An 18,089-nucleotide genomic window follows, 5' to 3' on the forward strand; every position below is an offset into this window, starting at 1 on the left:
GTCATCACCAACATGTCTTCTGTATATCCTCAACTTCAATTCTCAAAATAACAACTCTGCTAAGAGATATAACAAGTTTACTAGAACATGCCTTTATAAACTCTATCTCAGAACATACATCACCAACACTTACATAACTTCTTCTAGACTTAACATATATTCATCCGACATTAACTACATATACTAGATACTCAAAAGTATCTCTCATAACCTCAGATAGTGAGAATACTCAACTAGCAATCTGTACCAACTTGATCTTTCCACTGTTCTTCTGTCAAATTCAATAGAAGATTGCTATTTTGACATCAATGAAAAACTTAGTCATGAATGTAGTATATCAGTAACATATCTACAATACTCCCTCATAGGAATATCATCAACATTCATGTTTCCAATAACCTTCCCCTTTGACATTGACGGCAACATGGATGAAAAACATCTAGTTCCAAGAATACCAACAAAAGACTGTTCATCTTTCTTTTCAAATCCTCTTAATCAATCATTCTCCTGCATTGATATACCTCAATGTGTTTTCCATAAAACTATCATTCCATGCTGTACTTCTTCCTGATTATCTTTTCTTTCTCCCCATGATGCTCTTCCTTATGATATTTTTTCTTCTCCCATATAATGTTTTTCATGCTGTACTTCTCCCCCATTGACATCAATGTTAGAGGTTTCAACAACTATCAAACTCTGTAACAACTGATTATTACTAGCTCAAGTGTCCAAAGACACTATTCAAAACAATATCTAACAAGAATTCCTAGATGGCTCTATCCATCACAAATACTCCCCCATGTAGGAAGCATCAACATTCAATCTAGACTAACAATGGTGTTTTGTTACACTAGACTAATGCACTCTTGCATCATCTACTTAAATTTAGGAAGGGACATAACCTCTAGCATACCTCACAAATACCCCAAAGTCTCTTTTGGAAGAGGCTCACATACTCCAATCTAATTTCTTTTTTTGCAACTTTCACTCTCAACATGTGATACTTAATAGAAATGTGCTTGGTCTTTGAATGCAACACTAGATTCTTAGATATGTTTATTGTGCTTGTGTTGTCACAATGTATGACAACAAGTTCACTAATCTCTATCCTTATATCCTTCATCATCTGCTTCATCCAAACAACTTGGTTGCAATTGTTTGGTATTGCAACATATTATACTTCCACTATACTATGTGAGGTACAATCTTGCTTCTTGCTTAGCCAAGAAACGAATCTTCCTCCAAGAAAGAAGGCTTTGGACCACTGGTGCTCTTTTTGTCATCCATACTACCTACCCAATCAACATCAATATAAGCACTTAGAGTAAAATCATTAGATCTATCATACCACAATCTGAACTTTGATGTTCCTTTCAGATATCTAAATATCCTTTTAACTGCTACATAATGTGCTTCTCTGGGATCAACTTTGAATCTTGCAACAATTCCAACTGCATTTTCTATATCCAGCCTTGTGTCAGTCAGATATTGTAATACTCCAATCATAGATCTGTACTTCTTTTTCTCAATAGTAGATGTCTCATCCTTGGTAGATAACTTGTGTCCAATTACAATAGGTGTTCCAACAGGTTCGCATGTTTCCAAACCAAAACTTTTCAGTAAATCCTTAAAATACTTAGTCTGAGAAATAAAGGTTCCTTCTTTACTTTGTGCAATCTATAATCCTAGAAAATATTTCATTTCTCCTATCATACTCATCTCAAATTCTTTCTTCATCTCTCCAGCAAATTTGTCACTTTCATCATTATTTCCTCCAAATATGATATCATCAACAAATATTACCAAAATCATCAAACCATCATTAATTTCTTTCCAATATAGATTAGTATTTATCATAACTTTTGTATATCCAAGCTTTGTCAAATGCTTGTCCAACCTTTCATACTAGGTTCTGGGTGCTTGCTTCAGGCCATGCAATGCTTTCTTTAGTTTGTATATCATGTCCTTATTATCTATCAAAGAACATCCTTCAGGCTTCTCTATATACACTTCTTCTTCAAATTCTCTATTCAGAAATGATGACTTGACATCCATCTAATACACTTTGAATTTCTTTTGTGCTACATAGGCTAAGAATAATCTTACTGCTTCTATTCTAGCCATTGGAGCATAGGTCTCATTGTAGTCTATTCCTTCTTGCTATGAGTAACCTTTACATACCAATCTTGCCTTGTTCCTTACAACTTCACCTTGTTCATTCATCTTGTTTCTGAATAACTATTTAGTTCCTATCACATTCTTGTTTGCTGGTCTAGGGACTGACTCCTGTGTCTCATTCTTAACTATCTAATCCAATTCCTCTTTCATAGCTTATTTCCAATAATCATCTTTACATGCTTTATGTAGATTCTTAGGTTCAACTTGAGATATCAAACATAGTTCTTCATTGAATTTGCTTCTTACCATTAGATCTTTATCTCTGCTTTTGATAATTTACTCAAATGGGTGATTCTTTATCATATTCTTTCCCAAAGTAGGAGATGTTATCTCAATTCTTGGCTCTCCTGAAGGTTTCAAGCTTTGTTCTTGCCTTGTCTCTCCTTCATTCTATAAATCATTGTTAGTGTCAAGAAATACTTCATCATTCCTTGGCTTAGTAACAACATCATCATCTGAATTACAATCTATCATTCTCTCTTGTATCCTAAATTTCTCATCAATTCTCACATTTGAACTTTCTATAATAGTCTTAGTTCTTAGATTATAACATCTATAAGCCTTTCTTTTCAATGAATAACCAACAAACATACCTTCATCACTTCTAGCATCAAACTTACCAATATCATCATTTCTTTTGATATAACACTTACTACCAAAATTTCTAAAATATTTAACTATAGGTGAGTGACCAAACCATATTTCATAAGGGTTCTTGTTTGTGTCTTTCTTGACTTTCACTCTATTCATAGTGTAGGCTGATGTATTCACAACTTCTCTCCAAAACCTCTTGAATACATCATTCTTAGCTAACATAGCTCTTGCTACTTCTGTAACTGACTAGTTCCTTCTCTTTGCAATGCCATTCTATTCAGGGGTTCTTAGAGCTAATAACTATCTTTTGATTCCATTTTCTTTATGAAACATGTTAAACTCATTTGAAGTAAATTATCCTCCTCTATCTGATCTTAAACATTTAATCTTCATACTAGATTCATTATCAATGATATTCTTGAATATCTTGAACTTATCAAATGCCTCAAAATTCTCTTTAATAAATGCAACCCACATCATTCTAGAAAAGTCATCAATTAGAATCATAAGATACTTTTCACCATAGAATCTTTTAGTCTTTATAGGACTACTGAGATCTGTAGGTACAATCTCCAATTTTGTTGTAGTAGTAAACTTCTTGCTGGGAAAAGAAGTCCTGTTATGCTTTGTCAAAATACACTCCTTGCAAATTGTGTTAGTAGGTTTTACAATCTTAGGAAAATCTCTAACTGCAAACATACTACTAGTCTTCACAATACTGTCAAAGTTTATATGAAAAATCTCTTATGCCATAACCAATTTTCATCTGCCTTTGCAACCAAACACGTCGTTTTAGTAGGATTCCACTAAAATACATTACGTCTAGATCTAGTTTATGTTCCAATCACCTTTCCATCTTTATCTCTAATCATGCATGTCTTCCCTGTGAACTCCAACTGATAACCTTTGTCCACTAGTTCTCCAACACTCAAAAGATTGTGCTTCAAACCATCAAAAAATATGCATCCTCAGTATTAGTTTTACCATCAAGAGTTATAGATCCAATACCTTTGACTTGGCATGTTGCACTATTTCCAACTCTGGAAATGCCTCCATCCCAACTTTTGAAGTCAAAAAACTTGTTCATATCACCAGTCATATGATGTGAACATCCACTGTCAATTATCCAATTAGATTTCTTTTCAACCTGTGACACCAAAGCTACTTTCTCTAGACTTTCTTCTTTAATGGCCACAAATCCTATTTCATCATCACTGGCACTTACGACTTGTTCATTAGAAACATTTTCTTCATTTTCATACAAACAATCTCTATCTCTTCTATGTTTGTAATTTTCTTTATACTTTTTCTCTCGTTTAGGACACTTAGATGCATAATGACCATATTCATCACAAGTCCAACATTTAAAGATTTTCTTACTAATTTTTTCTCTTCTTACCATAAGGGCTACTCCTTCTTCAATCTTTATATCCTCCTCAAATCTGTTGTTGCTAGAAAAATCTCCTCTAGCACTTGTGTTCCTTTATAAACTAGGTCAAATATTCAAGACATTGAAAGCTATCTCTACTCTGGTCAATTGTCTGGACTGTCTAAGCTCATTCTCAAATGCTTCAAGTCTTCAAAGCAATGTCTCCTTTGTGAAATATAGATTCATCTTCCATCATTTTAACATCTTGAAATGCACCAATCCAAATTTGTAGCCTCAACTTCTTAGAATGTGCATCACCTTCAAAACTACTTTCCAAAGCTTTCTAAATCAAATGTGAAGTAACAAGTGATTTTACCTAATTGTATTTAATTTTAGGAAGTGCAATAAGTAGTGCTTCTCTATCTCTCATGTCACACATAAAAAGATCTCTTTCATCCTCAATACAATTTTCCAAATCCTTTTCAGCAATGATTGTCTTCGCTAATTTTGTCCAGATCCAATATCTTTGACCTATACACAATAGATGTGCCTTCATCATTTCCTTCTACCTATTATAATTTTTTCCATCAAACTTTAGACTATCTTTCCTAAATATGCTCGCCATGGATCTCCCAAAGTTGTTAAACTTTATCTTCAAGGTCCTAATGCTCTGATACCAATTGTTAGAAATAATAGTCCACCAAGATAACTGAGGGGGGGGGGATGGGCAGGGGGTGAATCAATTATCCAACAATTAAAACATTTATCTTCTTTAAAAAAACTTAACCATTCAACCAAAGGAAAAAACAACCATAATAAGATGCACATAGACAATTACACTAGATATGTTAACTAGGGAAACCCTTGATCAGAGGGAAAACCCTAGTGGGAATGATGTCCACAAGATGATGTACTAATATAAATATTCTTTGTTAGAGGATGGACCCTATTAGGATTCTATTACCAAATTAAATACATATGAGTCCCTATTAGGAGACTTTGAATCCCTATTATGAAATTCCAAGTCTATTAGGAGTTGTGGTATAATGTATGCAAAAAGAGCCCACTGCCCAAACATGTAATTTCAACTATAAGAAGAACTCACTTCTCAAACATGAAATTTACTATTATGTTCCTTCTTCCTTTGTTTTGTCAACTGAACCAATCACTATCACACCTTGTAGACTAGGCCATGAACCTCAAATCCAAATATTAAATCTTAGATCACTGAGCAAAACCTTGGCAATGAAGTTTCCTTCACTTCCGCTCTGCTCTACTCAACTTCATATTTCGCTCTCTCTACTGCTTACAATAGCTTCTTCATGTCAGAATTCCATCTCATATGATAAAGGAAAATGTCCTTCCCTTATACTGAGTCCATAAAAAAATTCCTTGAGTTGGTTGTTAGACCTTCTCAATTAATCATTATAGGACCACATTAAGAACACGTTACACTTAATGATAACATTAATCATCTGCCTTGCAACTTGAATATCTTTTCATACACATAATATTATGATGAGAAAGATTATCCATGTCATCACCAATATGTCTTCTTCATATCCTCAACCTTGATTCTTAGAATAACATCTCTGCTAAGAGATATAAGAAGTTTACTAGAACATGCCTTTGTAAACTCTATCTCAAAAAAAACATCACCAAAACTTATATAACTTCTTCTAGACTTAGCATTTCTTCATCCAACATTAAGTACATATACTAGATACTTAAAAGTATCTTTCATAACCTCAGATAGTGAGAATACTCAACTAGCCATCTGCATCAACTTGATCTTTCTACCGTTCTTCTGTCAGATACCACAGAAGATTGCTATATTGACATCAAGGAAAAACTCAGCCATGAATGTAACATATCATCATAGTAACATATCTAAAATAACCCCCCATAGGAATATCATCAGCATTCATGTTTCCAATAGACATTCTATTAGAATTTTCTAAAGTCCTCTAACAAGGCTCACTCCTAATAGGGTGATTGAAATCCTTTAACAAGGTCGCATTTAATAGTGTGCATTGTAACCCTTAACAAGGTTGGCTCCTCACAAGGCCCACTTTAGAAGAGAAAAAATTAGTAGCATGCTACTTGTTGTTTTTCTCAAATTGGGTTTCTATGTAAAATCCTTGTGTCAAAATGTGTGATTGATTTTGTGTTATTGCATGTTTACATTTCTGCAAAGTTATTTTGACATAGGACAATAATATGCATATGTTTAAGATATTGAATGGTCAATGCATGCATAAGAATAAGTTGCAGTACAATTTTTTTTTATTTGTACATTTGGACATTGGATAACTGATTCATTCCCCCTTTTAGTTATTCTAAAGTATTCCAACAATTGGTATCAGAGCACCAAGTGCTAAGAGAAAATTTTGGAGGTATTTAAAGCTAAAGCTCAAGATGTATAGAAAGGAGGTACCCAAGTTAAACAAGGAAAGCTTTCCTACATGGAAAAGTTTGATGAAGTTACATCTAGGAGGTCCTGGAGATTATACACAATCAACTATCACCACTAAGCATGTTGATCAAACTAGAGCCCCAATTGCTGAACAATTGGAATAGAAGAAGGAACACAATCAGGAAATGTTGGAGATTGCATCTACCCTAAGCTACTTAGAGTTTGATGACATCAAAGGATTTGATTCTGCTAAGAAGACATGGGATTCCCTACAAAATATCTATGGAGGAGACAAGAATGCGCTAAGAGCCAAAGACGAAAGCCTAAGAGGAAAATTTGATGAAATGAGAATAGAAGATGGTGAGACTATAGTCTAGTATTGTGCAAGTATAAAAGATATTGTTAATGCAATTTGATGATCTAATGGATAGATTGAAGATGAGACTATGATCAACAAAGTATTGAGAACCCTGCTGGTAGTGATAGTGATATAGATGATGAAGAGCTAGAAGAACTAGAAGCATTGTTGGCTAGGAAATTTCATAGAGGCAAGGAAAATACAAAGGTAAGTTACCCATCATATGCTTTACTTTTCATGAGGTTGGTCATATTGCAACAAGATGTCTTGATAAATCAAACAACAAGAAAAAAGACAATTTCATAGGTAGAAAAGATGACAGTAACAAATGCTACAAGGACAAAGGAAAGAAGGATTGTTACATTGCTAAAGAAGAATCCAAAAATGAATCTAAAGATCATGATGATGAAGTTGTCTATGTTTCTATGAGGATGAGTATGATGAAGTTGAGGCAACTACATTGATATCTTATGTGAACAAAAGTGATAGATGGATCATTGATAGTGGATGTTCACATTACATTCCTGGAGACAAAAGTAAGTTCATTACCCTTAAGCATTACAATGGGAATAGTGTTAGATTTGGTAATGATGCAACCTATTTAATTAAAGGAAAAGGGTCAATAATATTGACAGATAAGATCATGTGTGACGATGCTTACTATGTGGAAGGACTTAACTATAATCTTTTAAGTGTGTCACAATTGAATAGTTTAGGTTGTAAAGTTGAATTTGATAATAGAAAGGCTAAGATCTATGCCATTGATGGAAAAATAATTGGAAGTGGAGATTAGACTAGAGGTAATCTATTTTATCTTGATATGAATGTTGCTACTTGTCTTGTTCTAAAATTTGATGATGTGTGGCTATGACACGAGAGGTTATGTCATGTAAATTTTGACAATTTGGTTAGTATTAGTAAGATGAAAAGAGTCAGAGGTTTGCCTAAACTGAAGAAACCTGATAATGTGATTTGCAAACAATGTCAGTTAGGCAAGATGACAAAATCTAGTTTTAAAAGTAAGATTCACTCCTCTAAAGAAATTCTAGAAGTAGTTCATACTAATTTGTGTGGACCAATTGATGTGCAAAGCTATAAAGGTGACAAGTATATTATCCTATTTCTTGATGATTATTCTAGGATGATGACAATCATGTTTCTGAAACAAAAATATGATGCTTTTAAAACGTTTAAGTGTTATCTAGCAAGAGTTGAAAATGAGACTACAAAAAGTTTGAAATGTCTAGGATCTGACAGAGGTGAAGAATTTACATCAAATGAGTTTGAGATATTCTATAATGATAGAGGAATCAAGAGACATACTTCTGCACCTAGGACCCCTCCAAAAAATGGGATTCATGAAAGGAGGAACAAATCTATAATGAACTGTGCTAGAACATTGATGATGGAGAAAAATGTAGCTTTGAAATACTAGAGAGAAGTTGTAAGTACAACTATCTATACCTTGAACAAAGTAAAAGTCAAGAAAGGTACCAATTCCACACCTTTTGAACTATTGTATGGATACTCACCCAATGTAAAATATTTTAAGGTATTTGGAAGCAAGTGTTACATTCTTAAGGACTTCAGAAATGGTAAATTTGATGCTAAAAGTGAAGAAGGTATATTCCTTGGTTATTCCACAAGAAGAAAAGCTTATAAGTATTTAAATACTAACACTAACAAAGTTGTGGAAAGTGCAAATGTGAAGTTTGATGAATACATAGAGGTACATGAAGCTAAACCTATGAAGGAACTTGAAGAGTACAAATCTTTTGTATACTTTTATGAAGATATGCTTACTAATGAAGGTGCTATAAACCAAGTTGTAAATCAACAACAACTAGTATTAGTGACTACTGAGTCACATACAATGGATGTTGGAAATGTAAGAGGAGTAACGGGAGGAGTGAATTAGTTACCATAAAAATAAATCCCATATCCCTTAAGATGTCAGTAAAAAATAGAATAAAACTTTGCTGAGTATACTTTTGTAACTTGGTTAGCACTGAAACACTTGGTTAACACAATAACTTAGTTTACACTAAGAATGCTTGCCACCCAGTAAACACTCAGTTAATACTAAATATATGCATTGTTACTTTATTAACACTGAACATACATATCTTATGATATTAAGTGTGATTAACCTTAATGAACTTAGTTGTAGAATCATAAAAAAAATAACATGAACACAAGAGGCATCTGGATTTTAACATGGAAATCCAATTCGGGAAAACCCATCAATTGCAACTAGTTACTATTTTTGACTCTTTTGAAGTGAGCCCTGTTAGGAGCAAACCTTGTTAAAGGCTACAAAATAAACTATTAGGTATGACCCTATAAGGAGTGGCTTTGTTAGAGGTCTCTAGATACTTCAATCTAGAAATGCCACCTTGTTAAAGGATTTGGAAAATAGTTGTTAAGCTAACTCTGTTAGGAGATTTGATTCAGTATTACAATTATTAGATTGTAACAATGATATGACCTGACTATTGATGTAAACTATATTTTTTGATTTTAGATCTCTATTCTAGCTTGAATACTTGATCCTTCTTGATCAAAATGTTCTTTGTAGCTTGGTCAACTCCTAATTCACTTCCTTGATTTATCTCTTCAAATCCATGCTTCTTCTTCTTCTCTTTCTTACAATTCAATCCTCAAATTGACCTTATACTTATATTTTTAACCTTGTCAAGTCAGATTGAATACAATTTCAAATAAATGAAATTCATCCCATGAGTCAGCTAGAACTAACCAACAAGACTGATATAGGAAAATCCTTCATTAACCTACGGTTATAATGTCTGAGGCTAGTTCTCATTAGAAAATTGCATTGAGTTTGCTTTTTATGTAGTTTGCTAAGGTTAGTTTTCTATTATGTTTGCTTTTTATGTAAATTGCATTGAGTTGATGAAATATTGATTGAAGTGAAAGATGCTCTATGACTTTGTGATGATAGCTTGGATTAATTTTTAACCTGACTTTAGTTTTGGGTTGAATGTTTCAATAAAGGACCACTTCTATTGGTGGATGAAGTGCAGTGAATTCTATGATAAAATCTGGGAGTAGTAGTTGAAAGGCGACGTAAATGATTAGAATAAGGTGGTGTAACACTGGAGAATAAAAAATTCAGCCAAATTCTTTCTAACCTAAATTTGCAAAGATGCATATGAAGTAAACTATTGTCGTTTCAAATAGGGCACTTCTGAGAATCACTTATAATTTCGTAATGTATATACCTAGAATGGAAATGACCGTGTCCTTTGCGAATGATCATCGAGCAGCTTAATTGGCCATAAAAATTATTCATGTGATGCAAATTAGTGATAGCATTGTTGGAATGACTCAAAACATGTTGCAAGTGTGTTGTATATAGCACAACAACATTCTAATTGGTTTTAGAGGCATTACCTTAATCAATTGGAATGTGTATCTTTTCCAACTATTGAAATTGTTGTTTCGTATAAGTTGCAAATGAATGGTATTCTACAATTTGTATTTTGAAATTTCTGCTAACAAGGCTTCGAATAAATTGGTTTGAAGTCATCACAAGATTGTTCTAGATAGGAGATTCAAGTAATTGCCTTGTTGCAGTAGATGGTGATCTCAACTCCCATCGCTCTTGCTATTTAACAAGAATGTTTGAGTGACATTTTAGAGTTGGGCCTTAGAGACTCGGATTAGTGTATATTACAGATTGAAGTGATTTTTCTATGCAGAACCATAACCAGTAGAAGGAAATAGGTGTTGAAAACATTCTACCAAGAAAGAGAATAGAAGACCTAGTAACACGGTCGAAAGGGAGAGAATCTAAAGACACTCGGGCAATAAAGAGGTGTTATGAGTTGAATGATTGAAAGTAGGTGCTAACGAATTAGTTATAAGAGACAATGACCCCTTTCATAACTGAGCATTCAAATTTTAAGTTATGGAGAAATATTAGAGTAACATCCTCTAATCTACCCATTGAAGTTACAGATAGGACATCAAATCTAAAATTGAGCATGGTGAACCATCATGTCCATGTGGAATGTATAGTGTTTAATGTATATCGAATGGATGAGTGAATTAAACATATGCATATATGATTGGGATTTACAAACACTAAGGTAGCCAACCGCCTTTCAGAACATTGTGGTCATCTCTAGTACTATTATGAATATATTTTCCCTTGAAATCTTCAAGAAAGGTAAATGGAATGTGTGAGCAACTATTGGATTGGTCAAGTTGTCCATACAGAGGTATTATTTTATGATAGATTTTTTTTTATGTTAAGGACATGGTGAGGGGTCCTTTAGGTGGGTTTGAAGGTAAGTGGAGGCTTAGTTTGATGATGCCCTAGTTTGAGGCTTAATAGTGAGGGTTTGGGAGTTAATGCATAAAATGAGTATGGCTAAGTAAACCAGTGCAAGAATATGTGGTTTGGCAATAAATTGAGACATTGTGCAAAATTTAAGAACTTGATTGCAAGATGAAAGGACACTTTCATTGTAAAAGTAGCCTAACTGGAACTCTTGAAAGGGGTAGCAAGGTTTGGTTTGAGGTATTGGTTCAAAATAAATGTTGTTAAATTTGATATATGTTGTATAAATTTTTAAAGGGTAGCTAAAACTCTAATGTGTTTGGAGAGTTGTTTGGGTGAACTTGAAAATAAGTTGAAAAAACTAGTTTGGCAAAGCTAGTAGAATAGTTTCTTTATTTCACGACCAGTCAATTTGCACCTTTGCAGAATAGTGATTTGATTCAAATTTTGGATGAATGAAGTTCTACATTATTGATTTCTTTTTGGGAGGTTTCTAGATTTCATTCTTGCAATCTATCGGTATAGCTTTCTTCCTTTGTGATTTATTATTTTGATGCATCACATAGTATGCTGTCAAAATTTTGTGATCTATGTATCAAACTTTTCTTATCTAGCTCAGTATCTTCAATATAGATAATAATTCAAATATTTAAGGTCTTTAACGTAGATATATAGAGTATGACTGCCAAATTTATTTTGAATTTGAATGCTCTTGAAATTGTTTGCATATATTTTATCTATGTCAACATTTTACTATGATCCATTATCACCTTGTCTTTTCTAGATCATTGTTTCAATAATGCATTATAGAGTATGATAGATGTTCTTACAATCCATCGTCAAGATTATTATTATTTTTTTAATTCATTATATTGATGGGTGTTTGAACTCTTTGAAAATATTTATTATAGACCAAGAAAGTAAGACTGCCTAATTTGTTTTCAGATTCAATTATTTTTATCATTTTTTCCTATCAATATTTTAGATCATGTTCTATGATCTACCATCACAACTTTTGTGTTCTCTAACTTCCTATCTTGATCATGATAGATAATGGAGTATGCGCCATTGCCATAATGTCTTGTTAATAACTCATAAATATTGATGCAAAAGAGATTTATGAAGTCATATCAAAATCTTTGAAATTCATTAAATTCTGAGAAAAATAGTGTACACTAAGTAAACTACTGATAAACAGAATCTTTATTCGCTCTGAAGTTTCATTTTTTGAGTTGATTGTGTATTTTTGTAAACTCAGAATTAGAAATCATAGCTTTATCTATCATCATAACTTTTCTCTTTTCTAGCTCATTATCTTGTCCGATCCATTATAAACTTGACCACACTCATATGAAAAAGTCTTAATTTGTATCTTAAATTGGAAAGCTTGTAAACTTGATTACATGTATCTCTGAAATTATATTTATGATCTAGCATGACTTTTGTTTCTTTTCAAGCTCACTATACTAAATGATACAGCATGCTAGTTCTCTTTTTCACTAATTCGTTGTCTAGATTATAGATTCTAAAATATGAATTGCAAAGTCGATGCAAAAATGTTATACATGGTCAAAGTGAACAGTACTCATTCTATTCGTTTTCTTTTGGTGTTTATTTTATAGGAAGAGTATTTGGGGTTGTTCAATATGATGACATTCTAACTTGTGTCTTTTCAAAACTTGTTTAAACTAACCAGGTAAAAATGAAGCTTAAAGGCCACCAAAAGAAAATTACAGGCTTTGGCATTTTCACACACTTTGAATGTATTGGTATCTTCTGGGGCCAATGCCTAGGTTTGCCTTCATTTTGTATATCCATTGCCATCTCATTTTTTACATTCACATGTTTATAGATTCAAATTACTAAATGTTTGGCCAATGTTATGGCAGCTCTGTTTCTGGAGCATTGATAGATGGGAGAAGCAAAAGTCTAAATTTTTACAAGTGCAGACAGGAAGATCATCACCACCAGTTGGGGATACAAGAGTACAGTTCCATAATGATCAAGTTCACTTGTTGGTTGTTTATGAGAGCCAACTTGCTATTTATGATGCTTCTAAGTTTGACCATTTGCATTATGTAAGTCTTTGTCAGCAATTTAGAATTCAAATTTAGTAAGTGATAATGATATAAGCTACCTTCTCTATATGAGTGTAAACTGATATCACATTTGTTTGTACTGTAGTGGACACCTCATGATTCTCTGTCTGCTCCCATTTCAAGTGCAATATATTCATGCGACAACCTTCTCGTATTTTATGATTTAACTCAAAATGTATCCTTTGATTATTCATGCAGTGTCTATCCTCTAGTAATTGCATCACATCCATTTGACTCAAATCATTTAGCTCTTGGAATGATTGACGGAGGAGTTTATGTCATTGAGCCTTTAGAATCAACAAGAAAGTGGGGTGTGGGACCTCCTCTAGATAATGGTACCATTGGATCAAATCCAACATTAAGCAATCAAGGTTTAGAACCAGCTCCAAGGTAATTCATCATATTAGAACATGGAAAATGGTGCCTTGTACTACCTTTTTATGTTTATCACTTACCTATCTGCAACTCCATAATCGATATTGATGATAGTCTCCTGCCCTCACCATTCTCCTTTCGATATATCAATCTTGTAACCTATATATATATATATATATATATATATATATATATATATATCTTCAAGAGCATGGTGCTTCTTTATGCATAAGTTTGAGCTTTTAGAGAAAATCATTCACTTATGAACATTCCATCAAAGATGATGTATACTGAGGAATTATGGCTTTTCTAGCTATTAAGTGGAAGTTTTACATTTTTTGAACATTCAAATAACTTTACTTTTATTGATGCAGCTGAACTATGAGTGCCTTTTGTGTTCTTCACAAATGGTAAGCTTTCAACTTTTGTGAAGCCATTACGGATGCAAATGAACTACAACTGGTGAGGTGTCAATTTTAAGGCAATTTTTGTTTCTGTAGTATAGTTTAATTGCTAGAAATAGGCTCAATGATTGATTGTGTTTTAATATTATGTCCTAGATGCTCTTGCCAAGGAATTGATCAACAAGTAGCCAAATAAGGGGTTATAGTTATATATGCACTTTTATGATGATGTGATTGGGACTATAAGTTTTTTTGTCACGTTTATCTATTTGAAAAATAGAGATTAGTTAGTGTTATTGGCTTTCATTCCTGATAAATAATTCTTTCCTAATTTTATTTTTCCCTGCAGTCTTCATAAGCAACGGTGTCTCAAGATCCAAAATTTAGATGGGTTGTGTCAATTATTGCAAAGGCTTTGCTCTTATAGGAGCCTTTTAAACTACACAAAATTTGATTCTAAAGCACAATTGCTCGGTGGAGACTCAGGATATTGTGCACATTTCTTCCTCCTTCCCATTTTTTTGTATGAAATAATTCATGTGATATGAACAAAACAATGGTGTGGAAGTAAAAATGTGCACGATACCCTGAGTCTCACACTAAGCAATTATGCTTTAGAATCCAATTTTGTGCAGTTTAGAAGGCTCCTATGGGAGTAAAGCCTTTCCAATAATTGGCATAGCTCGTCTAAATTTCTACCAACCGTTGGTCTCAATTTCGACCAAAATGTCTTCTCTTTATTGTCGCATGTATGGTACCACTGTAGAAAATTAAGGGGTCTTGGTCACAATTTTGACGACAGTTGAAAGGGAGCTTGGTTGCAATTTCGATGACGGTTGGTCATTTTTTTCATCGGACGTTTGGCTTTACCATCAAAAAAGTCAGGGGGTGTACATCAAAATTTCAACTAGCGATGCACGCAAATGAGGAAATAACAATTCAGGCTGGACTGAGGAAATCGATGAAAGTCGCGTTAGTAAGTCGACCTTTTTTGAGTTGAAATTTCAACACATAATTACTGTGATGAAAAACCAACTAAAAAAGATTGACAACAGGTTTAGTTGTCTATTCGACCAACTTTGCTCGCAGTTTCAACCTTTTCTCGTCGAAATTTAGGGCTAAATTTACTAGTGTATGAACAAGAAGGGGTTCTATGCTACACCATGGAGGAAGCACACATACACCCCTTAGATGCATTTTTCAATTTGGAAAGAGATGAAGGCGAGTCCAAAACACATTTATTTATAAGGATAGTGAATATTTTTTGGGAAGTACCTTCAGACACCATGCCTCTACGCAAAAAATTCATAAGAAAATTATGTAAGTTGGAATCTCACAATATGACCTTGATTTGAAACTTCTCTTTCAAATATTAGAAGAAGATGATGAAGTCTGAGTTATATATCTCATTTTGGATGCATGTTTGAAATTTAAAAAGCAAGAAGAATCTGTAGTACAATTCTTCATGAGGATGTTTAATGCCTATCAATAAATACCTTTAGAATACAAACCTCCATCTTCTAGTCTTCTCAACAAAATGTGAGAACTAGGTCTTTTATATGATCATCAGTTTCTTATCTTTCTCAAACTCATGGATAATGAATTGGTTGCAAAGGAGAATGAATGCAAGATTGAAATAACATATAAGTCAAATGATGTTTCAGAGTTGAATGGAGAAGAAACTTGTGGACATTTTGAGGAGGAATCTGATGGCGATACTTGTATGATATCATATGACAACAAATGTAAAAATGAAGAGGATGACTCTCCCCACATGGAAGAAATTTCAACCTTGTTAAATCTAGAATATCATAAAAAAATGAATGGTCCAAAAAAAATCTCAATTTACCATGGTGAGCAAGTTAATGGATCAGTGCATTCTCAAGGGGTGTTGGACAAAGGAGATGCTAATTCACAAGAATCGTATAGTGAAGATGAAATATAAATGCATACGACATATGAATAAGAGGAAGTTTCAAATGAAAGTTCTCATAAAAGTATGCCTGAATTCTCTATATTCTTGAATCAATTGTTTGAAGAGGAAGTAGAAGACATGTCTGATTTCTCTATGTTTTGAAATTCATTATTTGAGGAGGATTTTCTATGCAATCAAGCCCATCAGCATCATAGAAGGCCTAATTTTGAAGTTGATAAAACTCATATGTATTCAAAAGGTGAGATGTCTTCCAGTTCATCCTATGAGCAAGAGTTGTATCAAACATGTGGAGATGAGCATGGTTTTGAAAACCTTCCAAGTGTCCCATCTAATCAAACTTTTGATGAAAATGAAGTAAATGTAAGCCATCTTTGAAAATTGCTTGTAATGAGAAGTATCTTGAAGATGAAGTAGATTAGGTACACAAGACAATCAAGAAAAGAAGACTCATTCTGATGCTTGTATAACTGATCAAAAGAGTGACCCTAGTGATCTTCCATTCAACAATAACCACATTTATGAAGCAAAACAAATGAGTGTCCATAAGGATGATGCATTCAAAGTAGCAAAATTCAAATTGTTACATGATGAGAATTATGTGTTTGATCGAGGAAAGAAGTAGTATTCACTTTTCTTTCTTTCTTTCTTTCTTTTTGCGAGGGGGGGAGGGGGGGGCGGCGGCTAGGGCCACCCAATGTCATTGTGTGTCATGTTAAGCATTGATGCTCAATCTGCTTCTCTAGAGATAGTTGGAATCTCATTATACCCACAAGGAGTATATGTCCCTAGCAAGAGCCATTGGTGGAGCCCACATTTACACAACTTAAGACCTCCACTTTGAACACTTTCTTTAGTCCCTTATTGTCATTTGTGTATTATCCTTTAAGGGATATATTTTTATGCCTTGGGACAATATATAGTGTTCTATGTAGGTGGTTGGTCCCAATATATGGAGCTATCTAATCTCTTATTTTGAATGGGAAAAAAAAAAAAAAAAGACATATTCAAAAGACAAGAAAAAATCTTTCACATTTTCTTGTACATAAGGATAAGGAATTTCAATATGACTTTGTAATATGGATTCAAATATTTTATTACAATAAATAAATAAAATAAATTATTGTAATAAATATTTTATTAGGATAGTAAGGATAAGGAATTTCAAGAGTCATCTATGACATTTTAAACTCAATCATTGCATATATTATGAAATATTTAATTGTTTGAGTCTATGTCCAGTCTATCTCCCTGACCTTAGGAGTTAAAGTGCAATTTGAACTAGTTTAGAATTGTGTATATATATTTGATCAGTCACATCTTGGTTATTAAACTATTTATAGTTTATGTGCATAGGTCATTATAAAGTTGTACATTATAATTTTCATTGTAGTTGACTTGCTACCCAAATAAGCTAAAGCACTGGTCTTTTTATCATTGAAGTATTGGATTTATACTTGAAATTGAAAAATCTATAACTTCCTTCTTACAAACCTCAAATCCATTGTTAAAAACCTTATACAAAACATTCATTTCAAACTATCACATAGCTCCATATTAATCGAGTTCAAAGACCTTGACAGTCAGAGAACTCCAAAGCCTAAATTTTCTATAGAAAATCCATGAACCAGGCAGCTAGGTGTAGTGGAGCCTAAAGTGCAGGGGAATCAAAGTAATTTTCGTTTGTTAGCCAAAATTGATTGTGGAATCCTACCGGAGAAGTTGTAGGCTCTTGGATTTCCAATCTGCGGTTTTGGGAACCAACATACCTCACACTCTACAAGTTCTACAAAGAGCTTCGTAAATGTGGAAAAGTCAAAAGGGTAGCTTTAAGCGCTTCACTCACCTAAGGAGGTTCACCTAAAAAAATTACGGATTAGGAACTGCAAGTGCATGAAGTTAACCTAACCGACTACTAGATCATTTCTGAGGTCTATTCAAGTTCAAACAGTAAGTGCACATTTCGTATCTTGTAGAGATTTACGTGACTATACAACATACTTTAAGGGGCGGTGGGTGAAAGAGGGATAAGATCTAGCTAGATATCTACACGTGGT

The sequence above is a fragment of the Cupressus sempervirens genome, chromosome 11, assembly GCF_028749045.1.
Source record: "Cupressus sempervirens isolate cs-2001-9-10 chromosome 11, ASM2874904v1, whole genome shotgun sequence".
NCBI lineage: Eukaryota > Viridiplantae > Streptophyta > Pinopsida > Cupressales > Cupressaceae > Cupressus > Cupressus sempervirens.